This window comes from Aedes albopictus, chromosome 1 (assembly GCF_035046485.1).
Source record: "Aedes albopictus strain Foshan chromosome 1, AalbF5, whole genome shotgun sequence".
Lineage (NCBI taxonomy): Eukaryota > Metazoa > Arthropoda > Insecta > Diptera > Culicidae > Aedes > Aedes albopictus.
In genome coordinates, this window is record NC_085136.1 from 134,179,478 (window position 1) to 134,194,975 (window position 15,498).

At 44.3% G+C, this 15,498-nt stretch overlaps 1 protein-coding gene across 22 annotated transcripts in view; it reads left to right on the top strand.

Moving 5' to 3' along the window:
• LOC109422898 (disintegrin and metalloproteinase domain-containing protein unc-71) overlaps positions 1 to 15,498 on the top strand; it is a 1,549,374-nt gene that overhangs the window by 1,026,538 nt on the left and 507,338 nt on the right. The window lies entirely within an intron of this gene.

The following is a 15,498-nucleotide window of genomic DNA, read 5'->3' on the forward strand; positions in this document are numbered from 1 at the left end:
CCTCAAGTTCCGACACCCGAACCGAACCATCACTTGCACTGGCTGTCCGCCATAACCGTTACTAGCTACCAGCAGCACCGAACCAGCCAGAGTAGAGGGTAATTTTAATTAATAAAACTTAATGTTCTCCACTACCCCCACCGTGGTCATCAGTCGCTCCGTTCCATTAGTCTTCCGACTGACCTCTCTCGAAAGCTCTAAAACTGTGAGAGGTCCTCCGGACCTATAGCGGGAAAGGGCGGATGACCTTTCCTTGGCGGGCACCGCCGCGCTGGAGGTCATTACCTAACGTTGAAGCGAAAGTGGAAAGGTGGGATTTACTGTGCTGAAATGTCATAAACATGGAATTAGCTTCCACTTCAGTAGCGACGGGATTAGCGTTAATCGTGCCTGGCACGCAGGGTTTGAGGATTATCTGAAATGGCGAATGTTTGCATACAGGCAGGCTGGATGGTGGTGATTTATGAACACATAAATGAGGGAGGATGTTAAGTGAGACACTACACTAGTTTTAGAGACTTGGTGCTCGTAAAGAAAAATATTTTCGAATCAATCAGCCTTAATTTAAATTACGTATTTTCAGCAGTTTTGTTCTCTTCGTCATGGGGTTTTATGAAGGGCAGCCTATTTATTGCACCCATAAACAAATAGAAACGCTCCATAGAAAATCAAAAAGCACTCCATAAAGAATGAACATATGTTCCATGAAAATGTCCAAAGTTACCCATAAATAATTGAAAACGTTCCATACTTTATAAAAAATGTACCGGTAAAACATAAAATTTTCTCATTAAAAGTGGAACTTTGCACCAATAGATAATACTGAAATGCTCCATAATAGAATACAAATGCTCCATAGACAAGGGCAAACGCTCCATAAAAAAATAAAATTGCATCCATAGAAAATTGAATAGGGGAAATTACCTATTCTCGGCCGTTTTGTTCTCTTCGTCTTGGGGGGGTTTTTGAACCCTATTGAACTCAAAGTTGGCCTCATATCCTTCTCAACTAAGCTGAATGATATGGCCAAGTTTCAGGCAATTTGGTTGACAAAAACCCCCCATGACGAAGAGAACAAACCTGCCGATAATACCCAATGTCACCCTATTTCTCCATAGATAAATTCAATTGCACCATAAAAAATTGAAATTGCACCATAGAAAATAGAGGAATTCTCCATAACTATTATCAAACTGCACCATAGAAAATATGAATGGCTTCATGAAAAGTTGAAAATCCTCCACAGATAGCATATTCTCATAATTTAATTTGACAGGGCTGAATTGATTAACATCGTACTTCTTTAGTGGTGCAAATGTTTAAAGTTATGGAAGATTTTCATTTTTTTATGGAGCAAATTGTTTTTTTATGTGGTGCAGTTTGATAATACTTATGGAGCATTTGTCTAATTTCTATGGTGTAATTTAATTTTTCTATGGAGCAATATTCAATTTTCTATGGGTACAATTTTAATTTTTTATGGAGCATTTGTATTTTTCTATGGAGTATTTTTATTTTATTATGGAGCATTTCAGTATTATTTATTGGTGTAAAATTTCACCTTTATTGAGAAAAATTTAAGTTTTACCGGTACATTTTTTATAAAGTATGGATCGTTTTCAATTATTCATGGGTAACATTGCACATTTTCAAGGAACATATGTTCATTCTTTATGGAGCGCTTTTGGATTTTCTATGGAGCATTTGTAATTTGTTATGGTTGCAATAACCTTTTGCCGTTTTTGAAGCCTGTTGCTCTCAGATTTGGCCTCAAATCCTTCCCAACCAAGCTGAGTTATATTCCCAAATTACAGGCGATTTGGCCCACAAAAACCCCCCATGACAAAGAGAACAAACCTGCCGATAATACCCTTTGTCACCCTATTGTATGATTGCATACACAGTTGCTAACTGAATCTTTTCTTCGCCAAACAATCACTTTGCATACGTATTTCGTCTAACAGCAATTGCACAATTATAATATTTGTAGGTAGTTGAAGAAACTTGGGCCGACGGACTGGCCGAAGACATGTCCAAGCTAGGAACACTGGACATTCTACAACGAAATCCAGAACATATTAGTTGAGACTTCTCTGGAAGCTTTCCTTGTAGAGCGCTTCCAGCAGAAGACCGCATCAAAGATTTTCTACTGACTATCACTATTACTAGCACAATCACTATCGGAAGTGCTTCAGACTACATCACATCTATGTACAATAACGTGCCTTCAAACTCCAGGTATTTGATGATATGCTGGAAGATATGCTAAATTTCTATGATTTTATCTGTCACGGTCGCCATGTGGTAAAAAAACTCGATCTTTTTGTTTAATTCGAGGAATTACACCAACAGCACCAATGTAACCGTTTGAATTCATCCATTGACTCATAAAGCTGCCATCAGCGACGCAGTCGAGCGCACCATCGGTAACCTGGAACGAAGTTGACGGGATAAATGATTCCACGAGGAGTGCAAAACGATTTTGGAGGAATAGTACGCAGCACGGGCGGTAATGCTGCAACAACCAACCCGGAAAAACGAGGACCGCTACGAAAAAAAAAAGATTCATCGACTTCATCGATGGCCAATTGACAATGGACCAGATCTTCACCGTATGGGAATTTGTCAATTCTCCAGAAACGCGCTGAATACCATGTCCCAGTGCATCGCGTATTCATCATCTTCATCAGGTGGACTTTTCGTGGAAGCGGTGGAAGCAGCCGGCGAAAATGGTATTCTACAACAACTCGTCGAGCTTCGTCCATGTACTTTGGACACGAAATCACACTGGATATATCAGCAGATACATAACAAGATCCAGCAGTCAAACTTCCGCGATTGTCATGCAAAGATTAGCCAGGTGGATTCGCAGACTATCATCAGCAACGGCGTGGTTGTCCGGATGACCGACGAGCTGTCCAAAGATGGCCAACTGATGCACCGTATCATGCAAATCTTAGTGCTGGCCGCTCAATCGCCGAATAAGTATTACGTCCATAGTGATATTTTCGCCATCAGGACACTTTCTCCAACGACGACCTGATTAAAAGTTTGTACACTGACAGGCTATCGTATAAATAAACTTCAAGCTGGCATACGACAGTATCGACAACACAAAACTATGGATAATCATGAACGAAAATGTCTTTCCTGAGAAGCCGACCACACTAATCAAGTGTGCACGACTACGGAAGGGTTTCCAGTTCATTTGGATCTCATCGGGGCCTTCGACAAGGTACCGGAATCTCATGCCTACTCTTCAACATCTTCCAGGAAAGTGTAATGTGACGAGCCGGGGTACGATTTTCACTAAATCCGATCAATTTGTGGGCCTTGTGAATGACATGGACACTATCGCCAGAACATTTGAAACGGTGGTAAAGCTGCCTGAAACGCGAGCATAAATTGGACTAGTGGTGAACACGTCAAAACCCAAGAAAATGCCGTAGGCAGGGACAGTTTTTTGCTGGCAAAACTTCGGTAATCTTAACTTTTACTGAAATTAGAACAGCTGAATATCATACTTTATTTCAACTATGTATAGATTTAACGGTTTGCCAGTTTGATGTAGAGGAGAGAAAGCTTATGAAGACTACTACGTGTCAACAGTTTCGCGAACCGATGAAGGACGATATGTGGTGCGCTACCCAAAGCGCGAGAACTTCAGCACTAATTTTGGGGAATCTAAATCCACGGCTCTCCGGTGGTTTTTCATGCTGGAAGAACGCTTTTCTAAAAATCCAGGATTGCAGGAGAGCTATGAAAGTTTCATGGCGGAGTACTTATCCATGGGACACATGCGCCAAATTCAGAAAGTGAACAACGATGTGCTAACTTATTACCTTCCTGATATACCTGATGTAAAAGAAGTGAGCACAACCACTAAAAACGAGTCGTCTTCGATGGATCTAGGAAAACCTCCACCGGCCATTCTTTAAACCGAGCATTGCACGATGGTGATCCGTTTCCGAAAATTTCCAGTAGTTGTTGTGGCGGACATCCCCAAAATGTCCCGCCAAGTGCTAATCCACCCAGAAGATGCACCGCTGCCAAGAATTATCTGGGAATCCAATCCTTCGCGTCCTCCGGCTACTTTTGAGCTGCAGAAGGTCACCTATGGCCTCGCTCCTTCATCATTCCTGGCCACCCGCACACTGCAGCAGTTTGCAGAAGACAAAGGTCACGCACAACCTCTCAGGAAGCCGACCCTCAAAAAATTCTTCTATGTAGACGACCTTATAGGAGGCGCCGACTCCATTCCTGAAGCCGTCCAGTTGCGTGTGAAGCTAATAACAGATGTTCTAGCGAAATGGGGACTTCCGAACCGGAAATGGGCGTCCAACAAACTAGAGGTACTGCAAGGTCAGGATGCTCACTCCATTGGCACGCAATCCTGCGTGCGATTCGACCCGGATGAAACCATGAAGACATTGGGAATCTGCTGGGAACCTGAGCGAGACCAACTATCACGTGAGCCAAACCATCTTGCGAGCAACGAAGCAACCCATCCTGTCCGCCATTTTCCAGCTAGTTGACCCATTAGAGTCGGTAGCTTCGGTTGTTGTACGGGGTTAAATGTTTATGCAGGAGTTGTGCTTGATAGCCTGTTCTTGGGACGACGAAGTCCCTGACGTCGTGAAGCAGAAGTGGGAGACCTTCTACCATTAACTTCCGAAACCTTCAAAATTTCGAATTCAGCGCTACGCATTCCAAACTAATTCCGTGGTTCAACTCCACACGTTCGTGGACGCATCGGAAGCTGCTCACGTAGCTTGTATTTATGCACGCTTTGTAGACCTCGAAGGACGAGTAAAAATCCAGCTATTGGTCGCGAAAACTCACGTGGCGCCCCTCAAAAGCTTGTCGCTATCCAACCTCGACCTGTGTGGAGCAGTTATCGCTGCTCAACTACATGGATGAGTCAACGACACGTTGGACATGAAACACATGGAAGACCTCCGTAGCCAACAGAGTGTCCGAGATTCAGTCATCCACCCACGGCGCTCGGAACCGTGTGACAGGATCGCAGAATCCCGCAGGTTTTCTTTCTCGTGGAATGAGCGTCGACGATTTCCTCCAGAGTACGCTTTGGCAAAGAGAACCAGATTGGTTGCCTCGTTCTGAAGAAGATTGGCCGATTCCTAAGTAGATCGATTCATCCGAGACCGATAGTGAACGCCAACCAATGATTACCGTTGTAGCTCGAGTCGAGCCGAAGTTCAATCCGCTGTGCTCCCTTTTGACCCGTAGTAACTTACTGCATGAGATTTGCTGAAAACGCCCGCTCGCAATCCAGAATACGTCCTGTCGCATTTGTTAGTCCTCTACCTAGCCTTTCGCTCACCGTTGAATAGCTATCGCAAGCCACAATCAAACTGGTTTTCCTCGCTCAGACAAACTGCTTCCAAGACGAGATAAAAGACCTTGGGCATAACCGCCCACTGAAAAGGCAATTTTCCGTTCGACTTCTGAATAGTTTCCTAGACCAGTAGAGGGCGGCTTAGATTTGCAGAAAGGTCATATGAATCCAAATATCCGGCTTTGATTCCCAGTTTTCATCCCCTTGCTTAACTCATAGCCAACTCCTTCCATACTAAACTAATCCACGGCAGCGTCCGATGCGCGAAGAATGTCGGCCAGTCCATGGAAGCCGATTGGTACGCAGCGTCATTCGCAACTGCATCAAGTGTGCGCGATCAAATCCCGTCCCGGTCCGTCAGCAGATCGGCCAACTTCCAGCTACCTGAAACGATTAGACCCCGAGAGAAACTGATCAGTCCCAGACGGGAACTGGCCTAAGCCCCAAGCAGCTGGTCTTCAGCCGACGGCCGCTTCCGGGGTGAGCACTCAAGGCCGTCTTTTGTCTCCCGGGTCCCAGGGCGTATATAGTAGGGGGGGGGGGGTGTTTCGGATGTGGGAGTCCTAATGAGAAAATGTAAATTTGACTTACGGTGATTTATTCGGTGATGGGCGACGAGACACACTTGTCAACCGAGGACGTCTTGGCGGTTGGTGGATATAGACGAAGTGGGCGATAGGGTGGGTCAATTGCTGCCAGGTATCCTCAACCGTGACGATGGGTTCACCGCCAGGGATCCTCGCCCAGCGGCCTTGTGGTAGCCGGCGAACGTAGGTAGGAGCTTCGTGTCGAACGGGATTACCAACCAAAGGCGTCGTTGCAGCGGGTAGGCGTATCCGTAGTGGGCGGTCCATGGCCGGCCGGGATGCTCAACCGCAATGATTGGTTCACCACCCGGGGATCCGAAATTCGCCGGATGGCCTTGCGGTGGCCGGCGAACGTTGGTAGAGACTTGGTCCTTACGGAGGTTCCCTAGTGGCATTGGGTAGGTAGGGCAACGCCCACGTGGTTCTTTGGAAGGGCACTCGGATGGATGACCAAAGCAGGTGGCTTCGATGATGACTTTCGTGGTAGATCGGGGACTCGGCGTTTTGTGGCCACTGCTGATACTTGTCTAGCCCGGTAGAAGCCGGGATATTGGCCACTTAACTGTGCCGTCTCCGTAATTGCCGGGGTGGGCAAATCTCCGAGGCACACGTATCGGACTTCTTCAGGACCACGGCCGGGAAATGGTCCTCCTGTTCCGTTGAAAATGTCCAGGGACCGATTAAACCCACGTGCCCAGAACGTTCTAATAACCAGGTTTCACTTGAAATAGTGCGAACCAAAACTTCCTATTTTCGGTGATCTTTACTCATGGAAGGTTATCCACGAACTGCCCCGGCTAACTCAACACTCTCATCCACGATCCCCCCTGCTGTGCCACTCATTATGACCGTCCCTAGTGTAGCGTTTTGGTGCATCCATCGTATCATGGGCGTCATCTTCACGTTACCGCCCACCCATTTGTGTGTCTTGCATGCGATTGTTTGTCAGCCACCCGCACCGTTTGAATCGGTCGTTTTTTAGCTGAACAGTTTTCGGTCCCTACTGGCACAAATCATGGCAAATCAAATAAAATGTTACCGTAGGTAACATACCGGAGTAACTCCGAGTCGGCCCTTCACTGTGACAGGGATGGACTACGCTGAACCTGTCTATTGAGGAGCAAATCACAAACGGGCATCACCGACCGAAGCGTGCATATGTGTTTTTTGTATGCTTCCCTACGAAAGCAGTTCATTTAGAGCTGGTGAGAGACCTCTCGATACCGGCTTTCCTCACTGCTCTTCGTCACCTCGTTGCACGCCGTGGGCGTCCCGCTCACTTGTATTCGGACAACGGCAAAAACTTCATCGGGGCAAACAAATGAACTGCAGGCGTTGTATCGCATGTTGGCTGATTAAAAGGAGGTGGAGAAAATCCAGAGATTCTGCGAGGAAGATCAGATAACCTGGTATCTGAACCCGCCCAAAGCCCTGCACTTCGGTGGGCTTTTGCAGGCTGCCATAGAGGTGGCGAAATCGCAGCTCTACCGGAAACTTTGAAACTCACGCCTCTCGTTTGATGATTTGTCAACGGTTTTAGCGGAAATAGAACCAGCCAGAGGATCCAGAGGACTAGCAACAACAACGTTACACGTCTTGCCCATCACCAAAAGTTTCAACACCTGTTCCAGCACTTTTGACATAACTGGAGAACCGAATACCTCCAAGAACTTCAACGCTACACCACCAAATGCCAACCCAGCAGTGAAATCCGCCCTGGTAAACTAGTTGTGATCATTGATGAGTTTCAGCATCTCACTCGTTGGCCCCTTTCCTGGATTGAAGCAGTACATCCAGGTGTGGACATCTAAGGAAACATCAAACGACCGACAACGAAGATTTACCTGCTCCCAACAGAGTCAACATCCATACTAGCAACTCAACAACACAACGTAGGACCAAACCAATCGACTCAAGACGACCATAATATAACGAATATAACGAATACGATAGTAGAGTAGATCAGTTAGAGAATGTTCAGAAGAGGAATTGAAAAACGAAATCAATTGTAGTAGACATAGATAGGGTTAGTTGCTATATAGAATTTTATTCTGTTTTTTTTTTTGAAATTTGTACATTTCAAAGGTAGCACCCATTTTTGAGCTTAGATCATACTCGCTGTACACTGTACAGCTTTCCGTCCAAACCCCCGTTCGGATATGAGCATTGATAGGTTCTAACTCTCATGAGGTCATCGTTAATAGATGATCAGTAAAACTCGATCACGATCGCTCCTGCCTAATTTAGTTCCAATTCGCCAACCACAGAAGAAACACGTGAATTTTGCATAAATTTGAACAGAGTTTCGGATGATAAAAATTTCGCTCGTGTTATTTCAAGTCGCGTTGGTGTTCCGTGAAAATCGGAAACTGAAGATTGCTGGAGCTGATCCCACATCCCGGTGAGGTTCAGCCTGCCCTAACATCCCTAGTAAAGTCCTTTGAAGGCTCTTGAGACAACCCTCTCCCCTGAAACGCCCATTAACCTTCTTGGAACGCCCTTTCTTGGTCTCTCTTGGCACTTGCTGGAAACCCCCTTGGTCCCATCTCAAATGGTTAGGGGCAAGATCTGTTCTCGCGAACTAGATTCACTTTAACCCTGACTTAATTTACGCATAAAAATCCCTTTTTATGCCCTTTACAATGTATGCAAATTTATAATTTATGCATTTCCATCCATTGGCATAAAAAAGTTTCAGTGTATCCGGGTGATTGACTTTTGAGTTATTGTACTCTCACATTGATCCAGAATAGAAGTTGTGCACAAGATGCATTTTGATGGCTCTATATTTATTTTTTTCGAGCGCTTAAAATACCATTGCCCCAGCACCTAGCTATAAACCACCTGAAATGTGTTCATTTGAGCCTGTTTAAATTAAGTTTAATTGCGATCAAATCCAATTTTAAAATTATAAGAACATTAAAAAGTCACAGCTGCTCCAACTGTATGCTCTTCCAGACAACATTCAGTGTATTCAAGCATGGGCCGCGATACGGCGCGCATTCGATGCGGCGTCGATGGGCGGTACGTGCTGGGATTCTGGGCAAGTGACAACAATTTCGATGCAATATAAATTAAATTCACACTCCACACAGTCAGTGTCGCCCCAGGCCCAGGGCTGGCGAAGAAGTTATCGTCATCGGTGCTTCCGACCAAGTGCAAAACAAACGAGTCCCCGGACGGCCATAAGGCTTTCAATATAAAATGGCGAACGCGAAAATTTATTGCCTCCATTTTAGAACTTGAACAAATACCCAATGTTCCCAGCGGTGCATTCACTCGACGACAGCCGGAGTCTGCTGCATTGCGTGTCGGGGCTGGTATTGTATGTAAATCACATTATTCACGGAACTGATGAAACTTAAGTTTAGCCAATCAAAGGAACGGTTCAAATTTAAATCAATTCGGTGCGTCGTAGCCCACAACCTCCGAGATCGAGCCTAATCGGACTAATTTGGTTCTTTCCTTTGTTCAACACGGTCTGCGAACCATAAGTCAAAATTCCTACGAAAACTGTGTCGGTTAAGTTTATCCTCGCTCCCCTGGTAAAATCAAATTCCAAGCATCCTTTCAGTAGTCTCTTCAGCCGACGACGGCCCACAAATTGATTAATTTGAAATGATTTCAGCTGGAGTTGGGCATTCACCGACAGTGTAATGCTCTTGACAGGAGCTACAACGAATACCGTTAGGTGGGGTGAATTTAATAGGATTGGTTCCCCTCTCTCTGTCTCTACCACTTCTTGGCGTTACGTCCTCTCTGGATAAATAAACTTGCTTGCTAGCTTAGTGTTCTATGAGCACTTCCACTTTTATTAGGTAACAGCTTTCTCTAGTGATAACAATTTTGTGAAAGTCTCGAAGTTACCCCATGCCCAAGCTTCCTGGGCCGATCCTGGGGCGACCGAGGATCGCTCCCATCACTCATTGTAAGTTTTTGTGGATGTTGATCAACTTCATGCTTTCTAAGCCATTTCGATATCTATCAATATCGAAAAATTCAGTCAATGTAACCTCATACTACGATGCCCGGATCTCCAACCGGACAGGCTTCGTTAGCACGCAAGAAGAATGTAAGCCCTTCCGTCGGGGAACAATTTACTTAATTTGTTTTAATCTCAGCCGACACGACTCGATGACGGGACAGTCACGGGAGAATTCCGGTCTGGTAGCAATGGTGGTCGCCCACGGTTACAGGCTGAGAGCAGCGTTCCAGCTCCTCGAAGTGATTAGAAAGAGTTAGAGAGGACAGAACGTAGTCCGAAGATACGACGACGGGTCCGTCGCCGTCGTCGTCGTCGACATCGTTTGTCTCCATTGGGAATAATTAATTATGGATGCTCTTAGTGTAATTGCTGTTGGAGCGTGGAAAATGCTGATAAAGCAGCTCCGACAGGCTAAGGGCTAAGTGAGGAACGCACTCATTGACCCGATCGGGGACATAATTAAGATTACATCGACGGATGCTGTGACCTGCGAGAATAAATGGATTATTTGTTTCACGATGAATGCATTTTCTTAATTTAATTTATCCACTGGAATCTGTTGCGACGCCTTAGTTTCAAAAGGTCCCTCTCCCTAGTAACCCACCTCAAAGCTAATCAAAAACTCATTGTTTCATATAATAAGCATAATTAATTCTCATTAAAATTCCTACACGATCCAATCAAACAACTTTATTTTTAAACCGCCATTAATTTGCAAACCTTAAAGCCACAGACTTTTGTCGGCAAAGATCGCTTTGTGCTCAATTCTATTTACCGCAAAACTTTTCCTCTTTGTGCGTAAAAGAGTGTTCCATTCAGCGGCGTTGCCATGCCTCCACCCATCATCATCTCTCATTATGTAAAAGTTTCTTACGCTAATCTGCGATGCTTTGTTAACGGTTGCTCTAAGGAGTTTCAAGTGCCGTAAAAAATGGTGTGTCTTACTTTCTAATATGTATGCTTTGTTTTCATTTGTTCACCATACTTGCTCGTTTGTTTCAAGTGATTTTTTAACATCTTAATCATCCCGTAACGCTCGATGACCATAAACGGTGATGAAGTGGATGCAACTTACATGGATCTATTTGAGACTTTCGAAAAAATAAAGCACAAAATTGCATTTTAGTGGGCTGCTACATGGAGAGTTGACTAGAAGCGTCCAACATAGCTCTGGTTCTCATTGGCATTGACACTCTGACAGAGACCCTCAAATCTCAAATCCCTTATCTTAGTCTTTCTTCAGTGTGGCTCTAGCAGCAACGAACTCCATCCGCCGTATGTTTCGCTCTTCCTCAGTTCGTGCTCGCTGCATTCGTAGCCTAGACCGTAGGCAGGCGCGGCGCAGCTCCGTAAATCGCTTGAGTCCACCAGTAAGCCGGAAGTCTCCCATTTCTAGAGTGGACTTGCACACTCGCGAGAGCATCGCTACCAGCTCGTCTCTGATAAAATCGAGTAGGTTTTAGTCCACGGCGAAAGGCCTCCCTGAATACCTTGTCATTAAAGTATGATGTCGTCCACCTGCAAGGGCTTGGCCTTGGCGAACCGCCTGGTGATCGATATGAATGTAGCCATCCTCAAGATCGAATTATTTGTTAGACCAGGACTACAAAAAGTAACGTCAACAATCGACTCCGCTCCGTTACAACTGAAGGTACCCTTGGTACCGGCATTAGCCAGGTCAACATCTAGCATGGCCAGTGTATCTAGCAGGATCTGACCTCTCTGGTTCGTACAATGCCTTCTCCATTCCACGGTCCAGACATTGCAGTCACCTGCTATTTCAATCAGCCTTCGACCATTCAGCACGGTCGTCATACAGTTCAGCATTTTCGTGGACTACTTGATCGATCACCGCGGAGGCACATAATAGCTGCAGAAGAAGACCACGTTTACTTTGGCGACCACAAAGCCTATGAGGGTAGTAGATACTAACTCCTGGACAGGGCTGCTATCCGTCGTTTATGTCGCCGCCATTTTTCCAGACCCATCCGCGACACAATTGCCGTTGCCGGCGGGTACTCGGTATGGTTCCGATGGCAATATCCGTCCCCCACTCAGAAATTGCCTTACAACTCTGTTGCTAAGCTGCGTTACAATGGTTTATGTTCAGCTACGTTACCTGCATATGTTCACTACGGCTTTTTTGAAAGCTGGGCACCTGGGACCACCCCTTGGGTGCCTGTTGTTCACGGATTTCCGGTACAAACTGATGGCCTTCGGCGCCGCATCGCCTGCACTGCTTGCTCCTGTCTCGAACGAGTACGTCTAATACTGCGCACATCGGCTCCCAGATCCACGAGCTTGGCGTCGCTTCGCATCGCCTTCAAGACATCCGAGACTGTTCGGACTTGATGACGAGCGCGTCGCCTTTTCACGCGCTTGGCACCTACTCTTCTTCGCTTTCTTGGTTTGACGTCCCTAATCTCCTCGACTTGTGGTTTTCTCTTCTTCCTCTTCCGCTCGACTTTCGTGTAAGGGTGAGTCCTCCCTTTGGTTCACCCAACTCTGTGGTTGATGAGGACCTATCAACGGTCGCAACCCCCTGTTCCCGTCCATCTGGGGCAGGCTACCCTTTTCAGGCCCACCCTTCCCAGCTTTCCAGGATGCCTGACTGAGGTCAGACTTGCCGGCATTTCTGCCGACCTTCGGGGTTAGTATCCATCTAACCTTGCGGGCACCGCCAGACAGCTCCTCACCTGACGGCTACTTCACTCGCATCTGCAAGTGCCTCTCCGCCACACCTTTTCGGCTTCCTGCAAAAGCGAAAGCCTCCATATGGGTAGACTCTGTAACCATTGCTTTCGCCGGTTCTGTCGCTGCTGCTGTCTTCACGAGTCTCTCGTGATCCTGCTTGGCTTCTTCCATCGACTTACGAAGGGCACCTCTATTGCAGCTAGCCCATCTCTTTTTTGGTGGATGGCTCCTAATCAACCACGCTCCCCCGGCAGGCGATCCAGGGAATAAATCGGAGCTCCCACACTGGAGCTGTGTACGCAGCTTCCTACTCATGACTACTCATTTCTGTGGGATATGGACTACCCTATTATTATGAACACCCCTGATGATTGAGAGTTCATGTGAGAGTCGCTCGTGGATATCATATGTTACCTTTATCCACCCCTGCGTTTAACGATACTCTTGAGAGACAACCATCATCGGCACTCACTCTCACATTCTCTCGCTCTCCGGTACAGAGGCACGTGGATACACACGAAGTAGACTCTGCCTCTTTAATTCTCGGACCATCGGACGGACAGGACGTCAGTGTAAATATCTCCCCGAATACGCGGAACCTAACCTAACGTTCTTCAGCCGAAGAATGGAAAGGTGACGCCACATTTTGGAGATCCTGCCAGCGATTTATCAAAATTGTGTGAACCATTTACTGAAAATTTATGGAAAGACAAGAATTGCGAGATAAATTGTGTGCGAAATGGTCCAGTGATGTGTAATCTTTCTGTTAACTTTCATTTTTGTGATTCAGTGCATCTCTACCGATTGCTATGCCGGCCATCTTGAAAAAAAGTGCTAATTACGAGATTTTTTTTCTCTTTTATGTTCTTGGCTATTGAAGAACCTGGAAATGCTTGTGAAAATGTGCAATATTAATTGAAGTTTCAATCGACACAGCTCGGCGTGTGATAAATACCGTAATCTGGGGGGTAGTTGATCAGCGGGGTGAAGTTGATCACATTGGGATCCACATCCTTCAACCGCAGAGGACGCCACAATTCTGTATCAATGGAAGAACTTTCGATTTAAATCGATTATGTGAATATATTTGAAAATTTTTTAAGGTTTTTATGGCAATTGTGACAGATTTTACATAAAAATATCGACTTTTTTATGTGTATTGAAACTCAGTGAAAAGACTGCCTTTCAAAAAATCGCCTCCCAGCAACGCCTTGTTTATCAGATGACTCACAAAACACTTTTATTTATTCATGGTAGGCTTATTGAACATAGCTTTGAGTTAAAAGCGATGTTAACACAAAAGTTTTATTAGAAAAAAAAGCATATTTTTGCGAAAGTAAGACGATTTTTTAAGGTAATTGCATATCTTTAGGCGTTTAACGTGGGTCATTCTGTAACTTACTGAACTTTATTTTATTTCTAACATACAAATTACACCAGTTCACAGTGGCTGATTTCGCCATTTTGGCGCGCTTAATTAATAACTTTTTTACTATGAAGTTTAGCGTCATGGTGTCTTCGGGAAAGTTTTCCACTATTATAAGGAGCTTCTTTTGAGCTTCTGTGAAAAATGATCAATCCCCTTAAAAGTGAGATAGAATTTTTTTTTTTGAATTTTTCAAGATACGAGGTTGGCGTCTTCACAAAAGTTGTAGAAAATGTAGTTTGGAGCAACTTTGCCAAAGACACCAAGTTTGTAACTCCGTTACTTTTCAAGATACGTTACGTTGTCTTTCATCAGCCCCTTGAAAAAGGTTTTTGCGCAATAACTTTCTAAATATTGATTCTACATTTATCTCATGTTCTACAAAGTTATAGATAAAGGAAAAACACACAACTTTTCCGAATATGACATCTCGCTAATTCCAAAATTAAAATAGTTACAACGTTTTTTATAGTTTTTTGGGCCATATTTCAAGCATATATAACTACGTGGACTACGTGGAGCACTTGAGTTAGTAAGACAAAAGAATTAGATGGTAAGTTTTTAGGTAACGTACTTCACGAATGATCTAAAATGCACCACAAACCTTTCTTTATATTAACACACACTTACAATAACAAAAAAAATGCAAGCTGACATGAAATGTTAACTAAATATGTTGAAAATATATATAAATCCCATATAAGAGTAACATAAATGGATGTAAGTTTCTATACAAAAACCATCTTACAGTTTCTTACAGTTTGATGATTTTGGCTTTCTAAGAGAGGCAATTACATGTACTTTCACATGCGTAAAAGGAAATTTGCATATAATTGCCTATAGCTAAGTTATATATGCTTGGAATATGGCCCAAAAAACTATGAAAACCGTTATAACTATTTTATTTTGGAATAAGCGGGATGTCATGTTCGGCAAAGTTGTGTGTTTTTCCATTATCTATAACTTTGTAGAACATGAGAAAATTGTAGAATCAATTTTTAGAAAGTTATTGCGCAAAAACCTTTTTCAAGGGGCTGATGAAAGAAAACGTAACGTATCTTGAAAAGTAACGGAGTTACAAACTTGGTGTCTTTGGCAAAGTTGCTCCAAACTACATTTTCTACAACTTTTGTGAAGACACCAACCTTGTATTATGAAAAATTCAAAAAATTAATTTTCTATCTCACTTTTAGGGGGATTGATCATTTTTCACAGAAGCTCAAAAGAAGCTCCTTATTATAGTGAAAAATTTTCCCGAAGACACCATGACGCTAAACTTCATAGTAAAAAAGTTATTAATTAAGCGCGCTAAAATGACGAAATCAGCCACTGTGCAGTTGTAAGAATTTTGAAAACTTATTCAGATTCAGCATCATCGAATTTAGTTTGTTCAATAATTTTCCATTTTTAGAATGTTATGTCATTGGTTGGTCAACTTCACCCCGGA